General features: G+C 47.6%; 1 protein-coding gene across 3 annotated transcripts in view; it reads right to left on the reverse strand.

Moving 5' to 3' along the window:
* FLI1 (Fli-1 proto-oncogene, ETS transcription factor) overlaps nucleotides 1–23120 on the reverse strand; it is a 95001-nt gene that overhangs the window by 46169 nt on the left and 25712 nt on the right. The window lies entirely within an intron of this gene.

A 23120-nucleotide genomic window follows, 5' to 3' on the forward strand; every position in this document is an offset into this window, starting at 1 on the left:
GTCCTTGGAGGAGGAGGTCATGGAAGTGACAAGTGTTATCCCAGAGCTAGAATTCCCACACAAAGCAAAACTTCCTTTCCTTAAAAACTTGTCCTTCTCTGAGGCTGAGCAAAAAGCCCCTTACCAAGATCTCTTATCAGTGCCCATTAACAGAGTCTGTTGGCCTTATCAGCCCATTGCTGAGCAGGCCTCTGAGATAAACGAGGTCTCTCTCTTGCTGCTGATGCCTTGAGAAGTGATGGAATCATAGAATGGACTGAGCCTGGGCCCAGGGATCGTTTTCCCACACAGTTTGAGGCTGGTTCTGTCAGGTTCCTCCAGGACCTTTGCTCAGACCTCTGTGTGACTCACCCAACCCTCAGCAGAGCCCCACCTTCAGCAGCTGATGTGATGGGTTTGCTCTGTTTTATTCTGTGTGTTTTTTTTTTTTTTAAATGAAAATCATTAGCTCTGGCTTGATAACTGAAATACAGAGCTGCCAAACTTTTACAATGACAGCAGTGATTCCAAAATACAAAGCCACTATCTCAGAGGTGCCATGGAGGGACACACGGGGTTGTTCCACTAATTTTGTAGCATGAGAACCAACACAAAGCAAACAAACACTTTGCTCAAAATTATTCTCTAGAGTGTAGCTAAATTAAGAATAAACCCCCCCCATCCCCTCCAAGCTCTCTCTCCTACAGAGCAGAGGATTTGCCTTTCCATCTGAAACTTTGGGATGGTTTCTGGGGTGACTGCAGCACATTTTCCTCTTGCTGAGGGGTTTCTTACACTCAGCCCATGGTAACCACCATAAATAAGAAGGAGGCCTCTCAGCACATCTCCATGTTCTCAGCAGAGCTGATAGGGCTGCTCTTATCTCCAACGGGGCAGGTCCCCTGAGCTGTGGTGAAAAGCCCTTTATCAGATGAATTTCGAGAGGGTTCTCTCTGAGATGCAGCTCTGCAGCTCTGGCAGGAAAAGTGGTGTTTCTGACTGAACCTCCCTGGCTTTGTTTAGTGTTGGGGTGAGCGAGAAGGACAAGGTCCTGTTTGTGGGGCTGCTCCTCGAGCCTTCCCAAAACAAGGCTGTGCTCCCTGAGCCAGAGGAAAAACCCCTGTCAGAAGTGGCTTAACGATCTTCTAACATTTCCATGCAATTAAAGGCCACATCTGTCTCCCAGACCCCGTCCTCCTGTGCTAATGTACAGACATGAACTAAACAGTCTGTCCTGGCGATCCACAGAGTAACAAAGGGCCCCATTCATAACACAGGCACTTGGGCTATTTTGTGTGTGTGAAATGAAGGGGAGTTTGCATTTGGAGAATAACCTGTGTTGGAGCAAGCCAGAGGTTTCTGCTCTAATAAATCAATCAGCTTCCCCTGGCTAATAAACCTCCAAATTCTGCCTGGGCTGCCCAGGCAGCCGCCCTGCAGAGAGGTACCCATGGCTTTGAGGCTCAGGGAGATCCTCCTTGCTGTTAAAACTCTTACAAGATTAAAAAAAACTTAGGTATTAACTTGGCTGGGTTTTTTAACGCCCGTTCATTGAAGGGGAGTTACCCCTGCCCAAGGAATTTGAGTGTCACCTCAGTGGCCTGAGTTGTGTTAGTCACTGAGCTGGCACTTCACCACTGGCTCTTCAGCTGGGTCAAAGCCTCTGGTCCTGCTCTCCTTGAAAAAAGGGGAGCTCTGCAGAAAAAAATCACCCACCACGCAACCAAGCACCCTTCAAAGACCCATTTCTGATTTTAGTGAAACTGAGAGCTTAAAAATAAAGCAAATACTTCGAGGCACACCTTGGCTTAGTCCCAAACCAACACCAACCGTGTGTTTTTCCCTGACTAAGACTTTCAGGCAGTACCTGAAGTTTGGCCAGATGGCTTGTTTAACATGTTACTTGGAGCAGCCACGGGGAATGGGGCTGTTAGGGGAGGGTTTTTCCCCCCTTTTCAGAGCCCAGTTCTTGGCACACTTGGCCATGGTCTGCACCTCTGTGTCTTGGTGCTTTCACAGCACAAACAAACACACTGCTGATGTTCACACCTCAAGGCACCTCATTTCCTCAGCTTTCAAGCAAGCAGGAAATGTACAGGAAGCACCGACAAGATGGTCCTGCGGTTTCAATACCAGACTGATATTTGGGGAATGTGGCCTCATTTACCATCTAGGCAGCAAAATTATTTGCTCAGCTCAAGCAGAAGTGTGAAATGAGGGGTAAAATAGGCTGTCAAGGCCACAGGGTAAGAGAGGGACAAACCTAGAATGTGGTGACACATCCTTGTCATATCCTAAGAAAACTCTGGAGGCTGAAGGAAGTTTTCCAATCCTGATGTTGGACAGAAGGTCAAAAGAGTTATCCAGAGGAGTCCCCCTTAAGTTAACTGAAACATTTTGTTTCAGATATTCTCAATGTTTCATTGCAGTTTTAACCTTTTCAGTTTTCTTAAAATATTGCAATTGGGTGTTGTTTCCAACTAAAGAGTAGTTTCAAAAGAAAACTTGAGAAACCCGAGAAAGCACCAAGCAGGGCTTTGATCAGACTGTCAAAACCCAGCCTTTCCAGTGAGTAGGAGGGCTTTGATAAATTTGCATTTTTCTGATGAAAAGACATTGGTTGGAAAAAGTCAGACCTTATCTAACACAAATCTCATACAGGTCCGTGATACACAGTGAATTCTGTCCCAGTGTTTGGAGACAGGGCCAAATGAAGCTGTTTTAGGCTTTCCACTGTGCCAGTGGAAGCTTTGCCTTTGCCTTTGGGGTGATGTATGATCCAACCTCCCCTGGAACTCTGTATTTGTGTCTTTAATGTGAATGCATGAATGACTCCAACCCAAATGCCCAGGGGATGTGTCCTGGCAAAACTGCAATATCCAAGCCTGTAGAGTTTTAATTCTACTTTCAATAGCTTATACAAAGAGGTAATTAAGTGCTCAGACATAATTTAAGAAGACCTGTTCAGTTTTTGACTCTGGTAGATGCCGTTTGCCTGTTCAGGTACCTCGATATCACTAACATTTGTCATCTTGATATCGTGGTGACTGAAACTACACCAGATTCCTCTCCTGGAGGGGAGTGGAGACCTCAGAGAGACATCAGCATCCTCTCCAGAGGGAGGGTTTTGTCAGCCAGCGCTCAGGAATTCAGCAGTGCCCCCTTGGCAGCTGCCCTGGGAGTTTGTGGTGGTGCTGATGAATTTGTCTTCAATGGGACAACAAGGAGATTTGAAACACTGCTTTTGGGAGGATGTTCAGAGGATGAACAGTGAGAAAGAGGATCTCACTGTGAGAGAGCTGGGGAGGCAGCAGAGCCTCTCTTGTGCCTCAGAGCTGTAAATGTTCAACTCTTCCCCTCAACTCTCCTTTTTTGGTTGGGAATGAGAAGTTAAGATGGGCAAATTCACTGAGCAAAGACATGGGCACCCCCAAAAATAAACATTAATGCCGCCAAAGAGCTGCCTGCAGGTGTGAGAATCCCAGAGCCATGGAATCCCAGAGCCATGGAATCCCAGAAATAACCTGGAATGAGGAGGGTATAGGAAGGTGACTTATCACAGATTCCCAGGGTGGTTTGGCTTGGAAGGCCCTTAAAGATCATCTCATCCCACCCCCTGCCGGGGACAGGGACACCTTCCACCAGCCCAGGTTGCTCCAAACCCTGTCCAACCTGGCCTTGGACACTTCCAGGGATGTGGCAGTGGGGAGGAATAGGTTGGGCCACCTTGAAACAGGAATCTTCTTCCAGCAAGAGCTGGTAGGGCCAAAGATTATATGTGTTAATATTCTGATTGTACAGATAAATGTGGGAGTGGTGGAGCAGGCACAGTGGAGATCATGGACAGACACATTTTACATATTTTATGTCATTATAGATGCTTTACTCTCCCCTGCTGCTTCTCCATGTCACAGCAGACACAGCATATTTAGGAATGCCAAGGGACCTCAGGGATAACCAGGGAAGCAATTTTTTTTCCAGTGTCATCAAAGAAAAATGTTAGTGGGTGTTGTTAAACACTTTCCAATATTGCCTGGCTTTATGTCACAACTAAAGGTCATGTTTAGGGGGAGATTTCACAGCATTTTCTCGTCTGTAAAAGACTTTCCTTTGACATGAGGCACAAAAATGTCACTCCCTGAGGGTCAAACAGCACAACTGCACCAAAACCAGGCTGACAGTCCAGTTGTTTGGGTTCTCATGACGCTGAGCCAGAGTGGGATGTGTAAACAAGGTGTTTTCTCTAGGGACGTCTTCAAAGGCAAAAATATGAATCAGGCAAGCAAAGCACATCTTATCCTTCGTTAAAGCTTTGAAAATCTCGCCCTCTGCCTCGTCCCAGGGAACATGAAATCACATGGAGGTAAAACCCCAATAAGCAGAGCAGGGACACAGCATTCTGGCTCTGTTTCACTCATCAGCCCTTTCTCCCCAGCCTTGCCTGCTATTCCCATTTCCTTCCTCGCCTCTCACATGAAGCGTCTCCGTGGCACACACCCACTCTGCCTCGTCTGCTCACATTCCCAAAGTGGTTCACAATCATCTTTTTGAAAAATGTGCTGCTCTTTTTTCTCATGGGCAGCAGCAAAGGGAGTAGTTAGGTCCTGGTTCCTTCCACAAACGGGGCAGTTTCTCTTCAGTCTGTCCCAAACTTCTCTTGAACAGTTTTCTTGTGGAACCCGAAGAAACAATTTATGGTTGTTTTAGTTTAATAAGGATGGGGTTGGCCCTCTGGTTAGAACCCACCACATGCTTAAAAGGGGACAAATCCAAGCTCAGTAAGTCTGACTGATGTAAATCTGAGTTTGCTTTTCACTTCAGGAGGGAATTTTTTAAGATTTAAGCAGCACAATGTCTTCTTTGGACGTGCCCAAGCTATTTTTAATATATGACCCTAAGTTTTTGGCTTAATTTGAATGGAAAGTCTAAGCCATTTAGCAGGTATTTATAATCCAAGTTTTCAGTTCTTTCTGTTTAGTAAAAAGACCTTTGCCAACACTATTTTAAAAACTGAGCTCTTTGAATGAAACTGCTGAGTTAAAAATTGTATAGTTACAGAAACTCGTAGTCTACTTCTCTGAAGATTCAATTCATACATTAAGATCCAGGGGCTTCCATCTGCAATTTGTTTCCTTTCTTCCTGTGGTATTTATGTGATTAACAAGCAAGTGGAAGTGTGACTTTTACTTCTGTTTTCACTAAAATAACAATTCCACTTCAACAAAATGCACAATTCAGCAAATATCGAGTATAAAACATGCTGGGAGGAGTTTGTACTTTTAATTCTCTCCATTCATGTCTTAAGATGTTTATTTTTTTTCAGTGTGACAGTCAAAATTAAGAACTGTGTACATTGAAATAGCCTGGGATGAGAAGTGTGTATAAATGTGATTTATTATTTCACAGATTCATGGAATGGCTTTGGTTTGGAAGGGACCTTAAAGCTCATCCAGTTCCATCCACTGCCATACCTTCCTCTGGAGCAGGTTGCTCCAACCTGGCCTTGAACACTTCCAGGGATGTGAAGAGTAAATTAAAATGTAATTAAGTAATTGGGTGTAATTAATTGAAGTGTGTTTAATTTCAGTGTAATTAGGTGTATGTAAATTTTCAGGTCAGCCCATTGACTCACTAGCACAAGACCTGGCCATTTTGCTGCTCTGAGTCCTTTACATGCTGGATTCATTACTGGCAAATGTGAAGCTCAGTGGAACAAACCACGGGTTAAGTGAGTTTTAGGCAGAAAAAGGCCTTTTAAGTCAAGGCCAGAGCAGCGGGAGCAGCAGAGGAGGAGGTTAATGTATGTGTTAGTCTGTGGATGGGAGTCACACCCTCACCCAGACACAAACCCCGTGCAAGCTGCAGTAAGAACAACAGGAAATGGCCAGGGGTATTTATAGCATTATTGTGTTTATCCTGAAGTGATGTTCTGCACAGATTATGATGAAGCTTTTCGTGGGAGAGGACACAGCTTGTGTCAGCTGGAGCTCTGCAGGCACTTCACCCCGTGTGCTCCTGCCCAGCTCCCCCTGTCCCCTCTGCCCTCCTTCTCCTCTTTAGGGCTTTGCAGTGCCAGGATTTCCCACCAGCCACCTCCCACAACTTTGGCCCAAAACTATTTTGTTTCCCCAGATTTGCAGATCCACGCTGAGGTGTCATGAGAATAAAACAAACCCTCACATGCCAGAGATCCCGAATTCCTGCAAAATGCACTCCCTGCCACAACTGGACAAACGCTCTTCTCATATTTTGGGTCGTGTGGGCAAAGAAATTGATGCCTCCAAAAGCCTTTTTTTTTTCAGAACCCAGGGCTCACTCTTCAAGACAGGGTTATCCTTCCCTGAGATTCTCTTTTGGGAATCATTTCCATGACCTTTATTCTCAGGTAGGGGATTGAAATACCTTCCCATTTACCCCTTCCTCCCAGGGAGGCCTTCAGCAGAAAGTAATGGTTTTCATGGGCAGATCATCTCCATATCCCCAGCCACAACTCTGCCATCTCTCTCTGATTTGAACATGTAAAGAGAATTTTTCTGATTCATTCCCATTGCCTAAATTTCCCTGAAGATGAAAAAAACCAAAAAACAACATCCCAAATATGGGAGAGGACACAGATAGTCTAACAACTGAGTATCTCTGTGGGGTAAAGAGCCCTTCACCCACTCACACAACCTGTTCAAGCACATTTCCATCTCTGCAGAGCAGTCTATCTCAGCCAGAGAACATTAAAATAATAATGATAAAAAGTGTAACTCAAGAAGCAAAAGATCTGCTGTTACTTCATGGGCAGAACAGTTATTTCTTATCTCAGTCACATCTCCTGAGGTTTGTTCAGCTCATGAACGTTCAGCTCATTTCTCTGTTTACACCCCATGGTATCTGAAAACCTTGATTAAAAGCAATCAGAAGAATCCATCATATGACACTGAGGCCATTTACAGCCTGTGGCAGTTATTAGCAAATGGGCAACCTTTCCTTTGAGAAAACAGAAGGAAATCCTGCTTTAATTTAAGCTTTCAAACATCATCCCTCTCTATCTCCGCAGCAAATCAGAGCATCTCCGTGATGCCATTGTTTGCAAATATAATAAGTCCCGGGTTTGTCTGTTTAAAAAACAAACAGCGAGAGAAAAGCATCAGGAAGTGGCTGTGAATGGGAGCAGCGCTGCAGCCCTGGAAGGCCGCATTAATTACTGCAAGTGAGCCGATGCCCCGGCAAAGCCCGGCCCCGCAAATCATTAGCGCTTCTATTAGCGCTTCATTATGGTCGTGCTGATCGAGACCAGCTTCCCTGGGCTAATTTGCATGGTATTCTGACAGGTGCTGGTCCAGGTGTCCTATTGTGGTGCAGAATTAATAAACATGATTCAACTCCCCCTTCCTTTTATCGTCTGTGCGATAGAGGGAATAATAGAAAAGGAGCGGGCTGGGAGAGGGGGGCAAAGCAACAGCTCCGAGCTCATCTCCCAGAAAGGCTTTTCTGGGGGGTTGCCAGCTTTAATTTTCCAATGATGGGCTCTCAAACTGCTTCCTCTGCATCCCCTACCTGTCAGATCACTCCCAGCCCTCCCTGGGGTGAGGCAGGGTTGGAGCTGGCACAGGGCACTGCACGAGGGTTCCTTTCTCCATCAAACAACCTGATGGGGCACAAGCCACCCCCTGGCTCTCTCTGGTTTGCCCAGCCCTGCTCCAGGGTTTAAAAACCTCCCTGGGTGCCCTTGGCACAGTCATTGTGCATCCTGGACTCTGCTGGCATCTCACATTCTACCTGACCCTTCCTTGACACCCATCATCACAGCCTAAAATCACACCCTAAAGCCATCCTGTTGTTGTTTTTAACTTTTTATTAACTAAGGATGATGATGATCATTACTAGGATGCACACAGCAAGCAATGAAGGGCTTTGTTTTACAGCTTTAATGGAACATAGTCTTAATTAAACATGGAATTGTATTTATAACAGGATTTTTAATCTTTGTTAGGATCTAATTTCTCGCTCTTCGCTGCAATCCTTAGAAACTCACATTTATTAGATAAATGCTGCTATTCTTATGTAATTAGAATGCAATTAAGGCTTTCCAGATGAAACCCAAGCACCACAAGAGCTGGGCCCAGCACTGCCGTGTCACCCAACATTCCCCTTCCCGTCCTGCAGCAGTGGATTGGCCCCACACTGTCCCTTTTCTTGCTTCCCTTTCATACCCTGACTTCCCAAAGCCTCTCTTGCCATGTGGTGTCCAGCCCCGAAGGGCTCTGCCACGTGCAGGGTGTCACACAGAGTGTTTGCTGTGAGCCCAGCTCGGTGACACGGTCCCTGCTCACAGCTGGCCTGCCTGGCTGTTCCCACCCAGAGAATCCCAGAATGTGCTGAGCTGGAAGGAACATCCAGTCGAACTCCTGGCCCTGCAAAGACACCCCAACAACCCCACCCTGGCCCTGAGAGCGTTGTCCAAACCCTCCTGCAGCTCTGGCAGCCTTGGGGCTGTGCCCACTGCCCTGGGGAGCCTGTTCAGTGCCAACCACCCTCTGGGGGAAGAACCTTTCCCTGATCGTAGAATCAGAGAATCAACCAGGCTGGAAAAGACCTCTGAGATCATCCAGTCCAACCCTTGATCCAACCCCGCCGTGGTTCCCAGCCCATGGCACTGATGCCACATCCAGGCTGTCCTCAAACATCTCCAGGGATGGAGAATCCACCCCTCCCTGGGCAGCCCATCCCAATGGCTGAGCACCCTCCTTGGAAAGAATTTCTTCCTGATATCCAACCTAAACCTCCCCTGGCACAGCTTGAGACCCTCTTGTCCTGCTGCTGGTTCCTGGGAGAAGAGACCAACCCCCACCTGGCTCCCCCCTCCTGTCAGGGAGTTGCAGAGAGTGTTGAGGTCTCCCCTGAGCCTCCTCCTCTCCAGGCTCAACACCCCCAGCTCCCTCAGCCTCTCCTCGCAGCACTTGTGCTCCAGTCCCTTCCCCAGCCTCCTTCCTCCATTAAGACATGACCAGAGAGAGCAAACCTGGACTCCACAGCACCTTTCTCAGCCCCTGCGCTAAGGAGGCCCTTTCTGTGCCTTGGTTGAGTGAGATAAGCAGCTCTTTCCCAACCCACACTGATCTGTGCCCAGAGGAGCAGGGACTGTGCCAGGAGCTCAGCTCTTCTGTGCTTCAGGTTATCTATCTGGCTTAACTTTTCATTTACCTTCTGCATCTTTTTATATAGCTTGTGTATATTTTTATTTACCTTGTGCATCCCCTACACACCTTCTGCATCTTTTTATTTACCTTCTGCATCCTTTTATTTACCTTCTGCAACCTTTTGATAGAACTTGTGTATATTTTTATTTACCTCGTAGATCTTTTTAACTTGTGCATCTTCTACGCACCTTCTGCACCTTTTTACCTTCTGCATCTTTTTATTTACCTTGTGTATCCTTTTTATAGAATGTGTTCATCTTTTTATTTACCTTCTGCATCTTTTTTATGGAACTTGTGTGTATTTTTATTGGCCTTCTGCATATTTTTATGTAACTTTTGTATATTTTTATTTACCTTGTGCATCCTTTTTATAGAACCTGTTCATCTTTTTTATTTACCTTCTTCAACTTTTTATATAACTCCTGTGCATTTTTATTTACCTTCTGTATCTATTTGTTCAGCTTGTGCATCTTCTATACTCTTTCTGCACTTTTTATTTACTTTCTGCATCTTTTTATTCACCCTGTGCATCTTATTTATAGAACTTGTTCCTCTTTTTATTTACCTTCTGCATCTCTTTGTTTAGCTCGTGCATCTTTTTATTTGCCTTTTGCACCTTTCTATTCACCTTGTGCATCCTTTTTTTATTCAGATGAGTAAAAAAAAAATCAGCCTCCTGCACCCCCGCCCGGGGTTTCCACTCCTGCACCGCCCAAGCTCCAGAGCTCCGCCGAGCAGGGGAGGGCTCGGAGCTTGCTCAGAAAGCAAAATACTCATTTAAACCGCATTATTTCGCCCCTTTGTCTTTGAAGGATCGGCTCGCCAGGCCCAAATGGCTGCGGGGGCAGACAATGGGAGCAGCCCCCGGCCCGTCAGGTGCCTGCAGAGCAGCTCCCTCTTCTATAGAGCATTGAGAGACAAGAGCTGCTCCTCGCTGTCGCCGCCTCGAACGACAATTTGTGATGTGGGAGCAGATTTGCACCTGTCCCGGCAGCCCCAGATCGCACAATCGCGGCGCTGAGGGCGAGGGGAGAGGCAGAGCGAGCTGGGGCTCCTCACACGCTGCTCATCACACCATCAGGGCTTCCCCGAAACACCTTCCACACCACCTTCCACACCTTTCTGGCTCAGCAAGAGCAACCAGAGCCAACCTGAGCTCTGAATGTTCCATTGCCAGGGCTGCAGATCGAGAAGGGATGGACTGAGCAGGCAGTGCCACTGCCCTCCCTCCATGGGATTCCCCCCTCCCTGCTCAGCCTGAAGGGCTGGGGCTGCACCAGCTCAGCACGAGGTGTCTCATGAGGGTTCTCTTAATGCAGCCCCTTGGGGCTGGAGGGGATGCACAGCAGAGCCTGTTTCTTGCTGTGTTTCAGGAGTACTAGAACAATTTATACCCTATAAATAACGTCTGTGCTGGTTGCAAAACCCCAGCTCTTCATGCAGCTGCTTTGGACTTGATTTCAGAGTGATTGTCTTCTGGCATTTTAGGCACCTGTACATCCTTTATCCACAGAGCTCTTTGTGGAGATTGGTCAGTGCTCAGCCTCACCTCAGAAGAGCATTACCCGTGATTATTTTACAATTAGGAAAATCAAGGCACAGAAACAGGTTTGCTAAGGGTTACTGGGTGAGGAGGAGGAGGAATAAAGGCTCCACTTGCAGGCTTTCATTCTTCACAAAGTCTAGAGTTCTGGCAAGAGGGACATGTGAACTGATTATTATCTGCTGAGCAGAGGAGATACCAGATGGGAGATCTCTCCTCTTTATCTTCTCACTAAATAATAGATGCCTGGCTATGATCTTAGATGCTAAGAAAACTTTGTTACAGATAATGTCAGGTTTCTGAAAATGTTTCTGAACGTGTTTCTCTTCTAGAAGTCTCCTTATCTCCATAACCCATTAACTAAGTCCTAACAAAGAGGGAAGAACCAAGTGCACACCTTGGACACGATTCCTGGGGAAATACTCCACCACCTGACTCAGGATGAGCAAACCTCGAGCTGCCCCCGGGGTGAACACACTCTGGGGGATGGCTCCTATTCCAAACAGCTCGAGGAATCCAGGAAAGAGAGAAACAGGGAGTGACCAGTCCTGCCTGAGAGTTCGTTGGCTTCTTGAGGTTGGAAAGAAAGTCGCTGGCAGAGCCAGGAATGGAAGTCAAGTGTCCTGGATCACGATCTCATGTTTTAAGCACAACATGGCATGTTTGGTTTTGTCGGGGTTTTTTTGGTTTGTTCTTTTTTTTGTTACTCTTACAGCAAAACTATCCTTTGTAGGACTCTCCCTGGGGTGGGAGCTGGGCATCCTGCCCCTCTTATCAGTGCTTATCAGTGAGATATCATCAGGAATGTAGCTCCATGAATCCCTGCCCCTGCAGAACTGGGTTTGGTCACAGAGAGATTCAGAGGAATAACAAGGGCTTGTCCCACAAAATGAAGAAAGAAAACTGGAGAGGGACTTTCACAAGGGCATGGGGTGATAGCTCAAGGGGGAATGGCTTCCCACTGCCAGAGGGCTGGGTTAGATGGGATATTGGGAAGGAATTCTTGGCTGTGAGAGTGGGCAGGCCCTGGCACAGGTTGCTCAGAGAAGCTGTGGCTGCCCCTGGATCCCTGGAAGTGTCCAAGGCCGGGATGGATGGGAATTGGAGCGACCTGGGCTAGTGGAAGGTGTCCCCGCCCATGGCAGGGAGTGGAATGAGATGATCTCTGAGGTCCTTTCCAACCCAAACAATCCTGTGACTCCGTGATTAATATAAAATTAGCATTGCCTGAGACAGATCCATTTTTCAACTGTTTGTTTAACCCCCCCAGTCTAACCTGCAATTTATACAGAGCAAGAGCACAACCACCTTCCTTTCATCTCCTGTAGCTGATGACACTCCCAAGCCCTTTGTTTACTCAGTGTCTTGCACACTCCCTGAGCCCTGTGGGGACAAACACCACCTGTATCAGACACTCTGACCAGACAGAGCTCCTTGTACATGCACCAAACACTCAGGTACCATTGGAGGAGCCTTGGGAAGGCACATCTGGAGACAGGGATGGGAATCAGAGGGTGGTTCTTGTGTGAAAACAGCACACACCTTCCTCCTGATGAGGTTCATCTCAGCAAGGGAGGGCTGTCCTTGCAGAGCTGAGTCCTTGGGCCATGAAAACAGCTGTGGTCACTACCTGGGTGAGGAAAGACCTGGGAAGCACTTGGGAAAACGTTTGTCAGGACTTGGAGGGATTTCTTTCTGTTCCTTTGCTCCCCTGCCCTGTTCCCTGCACGTTACCCCCCCTGTGCTGGTACCCACACACCTTTCCCAGCACACACATTTTTCCCTGACCCTTTCAGCTCCTTCAGGCTGGCACAGAACAGCACGTGGGGAGCAAAGTGCTGCTCACCAGGCAGAGTTTCTGTGGCTTGGGGTTATGGTGATTAATGAACCCTTTTTTATTTTTGGAAGGCTGCAGCTGGTAGTTTTGAAACGACCGAGCTGCAAAAGGGTAAGAAACGGGTGGAAGAAAGGGACAATCAGAGCAGGGCCTGAGCCTGCACTGGCTGCTGGCTTTTAAAACACGTAAAAGTTTGGCTTATGTAAGAAGCCATCTGGTATTTAGGCCTAGTTGCAGTTTTGGCTCTGTGTGTGTGCTGTGAGTGTGAATCAATGGAGCAGCTCCACAGGCACGGACTTTGCTGGCCTCTCTCACCAGGGCACTGCTGCAAAACTGCAAAACTGTGCATTTCACACCCTTCCTGCTCCTCTGGACAGCTCAGAACGGCCCTTGGTCTAAGGGAAAACATCCCTGCAGTTCTGCAAACCCCCATTACAAAGTTCTGCAAGACCCAAAGGTTGGTAACTACACCCACATCTCAGGAACAGGGTGGAAGGTTGGGGAGTGTTCATAAAGAACAGAATGGTAGGAACTGGGGGTCTGACTGCTCATTACATGGCACTGCAGGTCATGCCTGCACTGAGGTCACTGTACCTGAGCCAGAGTCACTCCCAGAGGGCAGGGAGGGAAGGGAGGAATTATTTACTCCTGTGGGTGAGGAACTGAAGCACAGAGAGCTGAAGTGCCTGACCTCACATAGTGGCAGAACAGCTGACTGAACTAGTCTGAGACAAAGACTGGAGTGAATTAACCTCTCACAGATTTTTCTGACTCACCAGAAGTTAAAAAAACCCAAAGCATCCAAATCCTGGGATTGCATCAGGGAGGGATCTTCCAGAGTGTGCTAATGGCAAACCCTGAGAACAGCCTGTGCCACTGCAGTGACTCACGTGCCAAAGGGCAAATTCCCATGGAAGCAGGTGCATCTGAGGGCTAAAGGAATAACCAGGAGGAGGAGGAGGGTGTGAAGGAGATTAGAAGATTTGTGTTTATCCCCACAGAACAAAGGGTGAGGTATGGCAGTGGTCTGTAAATACACCAGGGATGGAAGGTCAGGGAAGGGAAAGCGCTGCTAAGGCCAGTAGTGCTGGCATGAGAAAAGTATGAATCAGGCATGAGCAAATGTCAGCCCAAAATCAGAAGAAAGTATCCAAACCTCAGAATGAAGAAGTTACAGAAGGCCTTTTCAGTGGGGAGCAGTGGGGGTGGGAAGAAAATCCATCCTTCACAGAAACCTTGGAGATTTTGGGAAGTGAATGATTGTGCATGCTCATGTCTGACAGCAGACATGGAGCCCAAGAATTGCTCCCACTCTGGAGTTCAGATTAAGTGCCATAACCTTTCTTCACTGCTCAGGAATTTTGAAGAAGACTCTCTTGTTACACAGGCTCCTCAGCACGGCAGAGCCCACGCTGGTCTCCAGGCGCTGCTGGAGCACAAATAACTCGTAACACTCACGATCCACCATAATTACATCCTTCCTGAAGCAGAGATGACATATGGGAATACCAAAGCTGAGGAGCAGGGAGCTCACTGCAAGCTTATTCCATCCATTAGTGACCACCCCGTGTTCTGTGAGGATGAGAACACGTCTGCCCTGGGACACTGTGGTGCAAATCCAGAGGATTTATGGCAGGCAAGCTTGAACTTCAAGGCACTGCTTTCCCTTCCTAAGGGGAAGGAACTCCATCCCTTTGTTGAAACCTTTGCCTGCTGCTCTGGAAGTGCTGTGAGGGGGAAAGGATTCCTGTGACTGTGGAGCTGGGTTTGGGATGCCCTGTGGGACCCAGTAAAGGGGACAGAAACTGTTTTCATCTGTAGCACTGACAGGATGTCCCAGGCAGGAGTGTGCTGGGACTCAGAATTAAATGTGGAATATACACTTTTCCTACCAAAAAAAAAAAGGGTCCTGTGGGGATGCCTGTTGGGTAACTGTTTTACACAGCCTTCCATGAAAGTGTTAAGTCACCCAAAAAATGTCCTCTAGGTTGAATGGATTAGGCAGTGGTAGAACTGAGACTAAACCTGACTGTTCAAACAATTTGCTTACCAACTGCTCACAACTGCCATGTCCCTTTTATCGCTCTTGGTGTTCATTTGTCATTTCCACGGCGGTATGTTACTGATTCTCTGGGCAATGGCAGCTCAAGAGGCATTTGGATGAGACTGTCAGGCATGTGGTGGGACTCTTGGGGATGGGCCTGTGCAGGGCCAGCAGCTGGACTCGATGATCCTTGGGGGACCCTTCCAGCTCAGCACGTTCTGTGATTCTGTAATCCTGTAAAACCCTACCCACAACACAGAGGGCCTGGTCTCGTTGCCAAGGAGAGGATGGAGATGCTTTTCAGAAGAAAAAGGACTGGGAGGTACCGTGGCAAAGTGCTGTTCTACCTCTCCCTCTGTAAAATCTCTCTGGGTGAGCAGCCCTGGCTGCTTTTCAGTCTGGACCTGTCCCTGCTCCTTTCTGCAGGACACAAAGGTGTCCTGTGGGCTGTGCAGAGGGGCTGGAGGAGCAGCAGGAGCCGGGCTGGCCCCGGGCCATGGCAGCGGCAGCCGAGGCTCCCTCCGGCTTTCCAGAGACGGCTCAGATTTCAAGCACCGTCTGAATCCACCCGCGCCGGGGTAAAACACACACACACACAGCATTTCCACGAGCACTGCTCTGGGGAAAAAAAAAGGGATTCAGGAGAAATAGGTGCAGCTGAAAGCACCCCAGAGCCTGATCAGAGACTTTGCTTTGCTCTGTGCATCAGCTCCTCCCTTGAGATCATTCTTTCTCCTGTCCTGTTACAGACAATTCTTGTAATATTTGCAGGATGATACTGCCAGTTCTTGCCTAACAGGGCTTGTTTTAGAGCCTGGTGGGTTCTAATGAAGTCAGATGTATTAGTTTAGAAATATCACCAGAATATAAATATTTGTGCTGTGGAAAGATATACATGTGCATATTAGATCTAATTAAGGAAGGCTGCTACGACTCATGGCTTGTGAATTATGAGAACAAGTTTGGGGTTAGGAGGGGCAGCAGCAGCAAAATTATCCCTGATGGAGCAAACTGTGCCTGGAGGAGCACGAGGGCTCTGGATCCTCAGTGTGCCTCAAACACACCCCAGCAACTGGGATATCTGCTCTCAGTAACTTCCAGTCATTTGGGATCGATTTTCAGATGACCTGTCCCCTCCTGAGCTTGTACCTGTGTCAATAATTTCTGGCTCTAGGGATTTTTCTGTGTATCAGTGGTAAAACCACGAGGAGTGTTCAAAGTCCACCAACCCCTGGCCAGTTCTAATTCCAGAGACTTGTGAACAGCCTCTTTACATCTCTGGTGGTGACTTGCTGAGTGACCAGATGCTTCCTGCGTTTCATCTCCCCCTTGTTTTCTTCCTTTGCCTGCTCAGATTTTGGGCTCTTATTCCATGTACGTGCCATGCTCCTCTTGGTGGAGCCTCTGGGGACAACTCCCATAATACAAGGAATTAATCACACCAGTCACGACTTCTGGTTCTAATCAGGAGTCAGTCCTGAAGGCTGATCTGCAACACGACCCTCATGGACAAATCCTCTGACTTTAATAGGGATTAAATCCATGGAATTTTGATGGAAATCGAATTAGAAATAGAATAGAAATTGTTCCATAAACAGAACACACCAGAAAACGCACTATCCAAACTTCCTCAGTTTTCCCCAGGATTTTACAGAAGGGATATAATTTTCTGATGCTTTTTGCTGGACAACCCAACATCATTTGATTAAAAATGACATTTTTGAATGCAAAGGCTCAGGATTTTGTATTACACAGGAAAAACCTCAAATCAGTTCAGTGAAACCTGCAGAGAGGCAGCTCTGTAAGAGGGCAACAACGGTTATATCCAGTGTAAATCCCTCAGAATCAGTCCCATGTTTGCCCTGAACTCTGCACTAACTCCACACTTGCCCAGTTTGGTTTTAGTTGGGATTGGAAGGGCTTTTACAGGTACCTACTCAGTCCTGATCCAAGAACAAGAAGGCAAGTGATTCTTGTCACCCAAGTGAAAAAGAACTTGTGATTCCTATAAAGAAGGAGCACCTGACCTGCAGAGGTTATAGAGGGATGGTGTGTCTCAGTATGCCTGTCAGCTGGGGAAAAGGACTTTCCCAAGGGAGACAGGATCCTTCCTGCACTGCAGAGTTTGGATTTTGCATCCATAGCATGTCCCTGGTGGGAATGGCAGGACTGAAAAGGAACTGCAGCCCGTGACAGCTCAGGGAAAAACAGATGGGAGAAGAGAGAAATTGCCACTCAGTGTGGTGGTTTGCAAACAATTCCTAATAAACCATCCAGGGCTGCCAGTTCCAGGCTGTGCCAGGGCACTGCCTTGTGTGGCTGGGACCATCCTGGGCAGCATTTCTGCCACTTGGCCTCCCTATTTCAGGACACAAAGTCCCAGCCCCAGGGTCAAAACCCCAAGTTCACCCAGACCAAACCTGTGCAGATCACTGAGACCTCAACACCTGATACTTGCTTGAACAAACTCCAGACCGGAGTCCTGGGGGAAAGATTTTTTCCCTTTCTGCTTTCCTTTGGGAGCCAAGAGCTCCCAGCAGCTGCCAGGGGTGGCTGCCCGCTGCTCTGGGAGTGGTTTTATTTCAGCATTGCCCCTCTGCAGCCGTGGCAGTGCAGAGCTCAAGCAGAGATGAAGAGGGCACTGTCACTCCAGGCAGCCCGAGAGGGCGGGGGGGGAAAAAAAAATACAAGGCAAATGTTTCGATGCTCAACATCGTATGAAGTCCCAGGGAGATTTGGAACAGGAGCAGCGGAGGAGTTACAGTTTCCTTTGTTCTGTTAAAAGGAAAAAGGAAACACATCAGGAAACCAGACTGTGGAGCACAGGAAGTCTCACTTTGGCTGATAAAAAGGAACTGATGTGAGGTTGGTTCAGATGCAGTTATAAGTCAATCAAGCCTGGAGCAACAAGAAGAGTTATTCAGAAGAAACCAGAGAGCCAAATTCTGCCTTTAGCTGCAAAAAGAGCATTTTTGCCTCTGCTAATCTTCTCCTTATTTTTTTTTTTTTTTTTTTTTTTTTTTTTTTTTTTTTTTTTTTTTTTTTTTTTTTTTTTTTAAGAAAAAGCTGCTATAAAACCCATTCAAATAGGAATTTTCTCATCACCCAGAAATCGGTTTCCTGAACTCACCACACCTTCCCCTGACCCCACCAAACCTGACTCCAGTTTCTTCTTTTCACTCATCACCCAACCTAAAAAACTGTATTCTTGCTGATTTATCTCTTCCCCTCAGATCAAAACCAGCATTATTAAGAAGGGCAGTTTTTTTGCTGAATGAGAAATCAGCAAATGACTAATTAAAGCTTTGCTGCCCGTTATGATATTTTCTCTCCCTCTCTTGAATGACAAGTGGGGGCCAGAATAACGTTCAGTTCCTGGGTGTGCAGCTTTGCCAGCCTGGGGAGGGGCTATTTATAAGGGGTTTTTAATTGTTTCTTAGTCCTTCACAGCTCTGGTTGAGCTCTCAGTCTGTGCTGGAACAAGATATATGCAAATAAATAAACAAGCTTAATTGTCTCCATGACATTTACTACAGGAGCCTCTGTGGAGCTGTGTTTCTTACTGAATTTTAGGAAAAAAGTCAGGAAAAGAAAGAATGTTGGATCCACATGAAGAGGGTCATTTTCTCTCCAGCATCAGATTGATGGTGAAGAGAAGCAAAAGCTGAGATACTGATGCTCCTAATTGCCAAATTTTGCCTTTGGTGCTCTTTGGAGGAGCAGAAGGTCCCTCAGGAGATACTGAAGTGCCTTTAGGACCAAGGTACACCCCTTTTGTTCGGGGCTCTGCCTCAGAGCTAAAGGAAAAGCTTCTGGTAGCAGAGGTGGGGGAGGAGGGAGGGAACGTTTGTGGCTTTACTACAAGAGACAGGTTTCTCGATGGGTGTTACTGGCTGCAGATATGCATCAGCAATTATGTGGCCTGGGTAATGAGAGGAAGAGAGAAAACAAGCAGCAAATGCATTCACAGTTCTGCAGGCTTTGGTATTTGGAGCTCAGCAGGGGAGATCAGCCCTTGTCCTGTGCCAGGTCACCAAAGACTTGGGTCCACCAGCAGGCAAATGGTTCCCAGAAGGAGGCAGAGAACGTTTGTGGGCTGATATTTCGGTCTGTATTTCCAAACAAGCTATAAATGCGCTCTCACAGCCTCATCCAAAACCCTTTGTTTGCTCAGAAGGTGTTCTGAGGTGTCACCCAGGGACGTGTGGCACAGCTCTGCATCCCTGCAGGCAGCTCCTTTTAGGTGCCAGTGTGCACTGGGCACTTGTGTCCACGTGCAGGAGAGCAAAAGGGAGGCACAGACCCTGCTGTTCAACTCAGAAAGGAAAGATCTGAAGAGAATCTTACATTTTGAAGGAGAATTGGCTTCAAATCAAACTGTAGAGCTGAGCTTAACATATTAGACCTGCCTTTTCCAGGTGAGCCATGCACATCCACCCACCAACACCAAGCTCCTGCAGCTTTAGATGTTTAGCAAGCCCACAAATATCTAGAAATCTGAAGTTAGGGCTCCCTTGGCTCCTTTATTTTTCCTGCTGGTGCATGTTTGCACTCAGGTGGGACATCCTAGAGTGTCTCTGTAAGTGCTCAGGCAAAGCCCAGCAGGAGAGGCCAAAGGAGGCAGCTCAGGAGGGGCTGGAAAAGAACTTCAGGCACTGATGTGTTACAGGGAAAAACAGAATGACAGATGCTCTGCCAGGAGGTTGTACATTCATGTGCTCTAGACCTGCTCCTCCTGAGCAGATGGGAGCTGAAATCAAGAGGAAAGCCTTCTGTAAGTCCAGGAAGGAGAGAGCTGAAGGAAATAAAGCCTGCTTCCTGCAAAAATGGCTATAAATGCCCTTCCCCCAGCAAATCTCACCTTCTCAGAGTGTCAGCTCAGTCCTCACTTCGGGCTGCAACCCTCCCCTTTGCTGCTCTTGATTGTAACACTGCACCAAATAACACTCTCACACACCAGCAAAACTCTTCTTAGAAGTTTTGGGAAACCAGAGTTTCCCTGGTTGCAAATCATCTGCTGCAAGGACTAACAGAAGCTGGGTCCTTCCCCCAGGAACATCACAGGACTGGAATCAATAACTAAAATAAAAGCATGAAATCCTCAAGACATGCATTGCAACTACCCAAAGTGACCACATCCTGTTCAGGTAAAATCCACAGTGGTGCAGAGAAACTACACAGGGCTCTCAGCATCTCCTTAAAGCCTCTGAGTGAAACCCCAAGGCCCTAAAATCTAAGCAGTTGCACTGTTTTGTTGTGTCTTAGGTTTGCTTCAGACTAACCATCCTCCTCTTAGCAGCAAAAACTATGTCCCAGGCTTGGAAAAGGCTTTTCCAGTGTTCACTTGCAAGTGGGAGTCAGCACTGGACACTTGGAGTGTCAGTGGGGACAATGTGATTTAAGCTCATGCTGAGGCAGAAGATGTGCATTTGCACACAGATCTTGAAGGGAAAATGAAGCAGCATCATCAAAATATCCCAATTATAAAACATTTCTAACAGGTTTTTGCTGTTGTGTATCAGAAAGTTGTTATACATTACAAATGTGTCCTGAACAGGGCCCAGGCTATGAGGGAACATCATCATTTCTGCCTTGGAAATTCCAGATGGTTTTGTTCCAAACTGCATTTGAGGGGCAGACACGTGGGAAGTTGCCATACCTCGAATCTTTGTGATTTATTGGCCACTTTTTTTCAATCTGCAGATTGGGAGTTTGCCCTGGGAGTCAATGCCCTCTTGCCAGGAAGGGTCACCCCTCTGGGTGACCTCAAAAGGCCAAGCAGACATTTAAACTTGCCCAGAAGGGAAACATGTTCTTGGTCTGAGACCCTGCAGGCCACGTTCCAGGGCCAGAGCGAACGCCTCCAGTTCACAAATGACAAGAACCAGCGATTGCTCTGCAAAGCCAACCCCACCCTTTGCCATGGCAACACCAACACACCAGTCCTCCCCTCCTGGAGGGACACAGCTCTGGTTGGCACCTCCCTGGGTAAGGCCAAGCTCTCACTGGATGTCCCTCAGGTGGCCTCTCTTGGGGCCAGAACACAAGGATAAATATGTTTGCACAGAACCAAGGCAGCAGCTCCACAAAATGTGCTTTTTTTTCATTAACAGCCAGGCTTTAGCAAGTGTATTTGCTTTAATTATTGTCCCCAAGTAAAGTGGAAGTGAAACAATTAAACCAGTTTGAAACCACACCGTTTGTTATTGGGAGGAAGTCCCTGCACGGGCAGCTTGCTGCTGATGAGATGGACACTTTTCTGAATTAATTTGAGGCACTAAAAACCCCAAACACAACGTAAATTAATCCAAATGTGGGGGTTAACCCCACAGAACACAGCATTTGGAGTACCTGGGGTGGCACAATAAAAACCTTATCAGCTATTTATAATTAGTGCAAACACAAATGTGGGGAGTTTCCCTGGTTCCAAATCATCTTCTGGAAGTTTGCTGTTTGCTGAATATTAAGCTGAGTGTGGAAATGAACTCATAAAGGTTTGCTGCTCTTTTTCCTCCACGAAAGACCTTTGGGAATTGCTCCAGAGGGCACTAATGGAGCCAGCCAGGCCACTGCTCACTCCAGGTATTAAACAGATTATTGGAAGAACGCAACGAGAATTGCCTCTCTCTTCCTCAGTAAGTGATCTAATTCCCTTCAAGATACAAAACCTTTTGTGAATAAATTAAAGGTGTTCTAGACCTGTTGTGGTGGCTCAGCAGTATCCTATGGGATGTAAGTCATGCATGGTGGGGAAGGACGACTTACAGTCCTGAGCTGGTTCCATGTAATATCTTTATATCCACAAGGTTTGGGTTAAAAACTCTGAAAACAACTTTAATACACACCCTTGTGTGACATGCCCACAAAGGGCGCAGGTGTAGGCCAGGATAATCCTGCCCACATCTTTCCTCTGACCATGCCCTGTTTCCCCAGGAGCCTTTAGGAGTGCCCAAGGTGCCAGTGGAATTCACCCCTTCACTGCAGAGTTCTCCTGCAGCTGGGCAGGCGTGCAGTTAAATTATTCCATGTGGGTAAACCCATCAAAACTCTTTCTGAATGGCACAGAAAGACTGAGAGAAAAGTACAAGCCCAGCATTAGAGGTTGCAGGGCAGAGGGAGAGATTTTCATGGCAGACTCGACCCAAACTCCTGCACCTGCCAAGTGTGCAGTTAAAAGTCTTTGGCTCAATTAAAACAATTAGTCTGTGGAATAGTTTTGCATAAACTCAAAAAAAAACCCAGTCACTTGCCAAGTTTAAGTTGCTCAAGAAGAAAATGATCTGGAATGTATAGCCCTCTCCCAACTGGAGCCCTTCTCCCCTGCACTGCCAGGAGTATTTCTGAGCTCAGGGAGGGAAGCGTTTCTCACCCGCCCCGGAACTCAGATTTCATCTGCTCCCTCCCCTGTTCTTGCTGTAGATGATGAAAGAGCCTTTTGCTGTGTTTTTCTTGCTCTCCAGTCACTTCCATGCATCTTTCTGCCATATTTTTCCCCACACAAACGCAGCTCTGAGATAAATCAGCATGTACAGCGATGGGAGAGCAGAACTAAGGCTCGATTGCTTTGAAATCACTTTGGCTGTGGACAGGTTTGCTTTGCTGTGCCCTACAATTTAGAGGATCTACCCTGCAGCACAGGTTATGTGGAGAGCTCAGCACATCAAAAACATTGCAGCATCTCAAGCCACATCCTCTCCTGCTGCCCTTCACCTGAGACAAGCCAGGCAAGGTGGCCTAACCCGTCCCTTCTCTGCAGCAAATCTGTCACTGCATGGGGTTGATATTCCTCAGAACCCACTCTTTAGGAAAGCTTGCAAGAGATCTCAGACGATCCCAAAGGCACTCCAAGAGCCCTGACCTCAGTGCCAGAAAAAGGGGAAATTCTCAGAGGTGGCAAACAGGACGTGGGGGACCTGCAGCAACCTGGGACAGCTCAGTGAGCGAGCCCAGGAGGAGATCTGGTGTCTCTGGATCCCGTTTGTCTCAGCGATCAGCCAGGCCATTTCTGCACTAGGAGAGGAGCAGCACAGCGGCAGAGCAGGCAGTGGGCAGGGCCGGGAGCCGGGGCAGTGACCTGGGATGCGTTGAGCGAGTTCCTCCTTGGGCCACAGCCTCCCAACGTGACTGCGAGGGGAGCTGCGAAGTGTCGCAGTTCCTCATCCCCGAACCGCAGGGGCCGCGGGGGAGCAGCAGCTCCGTGCAGGCTGGGGCGGGAGCAGCTCCCCGGCAGCTCCCGGGCTGATGGGAACACTCAGCTCATCAGTTCAGGGCTCATGGCCCGGCCAGGAGAGCGGGTCCACGTGTGCACCGCAGCAAATCTACAGATGGGCGATTTCTGCACTTTCACTGCACAACATTTAGGGCTCCGCAAATCAAGGGAGGTTGTGGTGCACTAAATGTATCCTGAATGAGGCCCGGGTTACTTTTGCTACGGATCTGAGGAGGTGGAGGGGAAAAACCTGTCTTATTCCTGCCATACCTCCCAAATTTTGTGCTTTCAACGCTCATGCTTTCTCCCTTCCTTCCCAA

Source organism: Empidonax traillii, unplaced genomic scaffold, assembly GCF_003031625.1.
Source record: "Empidonax traillii isolate 1590-97213 ecotype Southwest subspecies unplaced genomic scaffold, ASM303162v1 scaffold954:size226960, whole genome shotgun sequence".
NCBI lineage: Eukaryota > Metazoa > Chordata > Aves > Passeriformes > Tyrannidae > Empidonax > Empidonax traillii.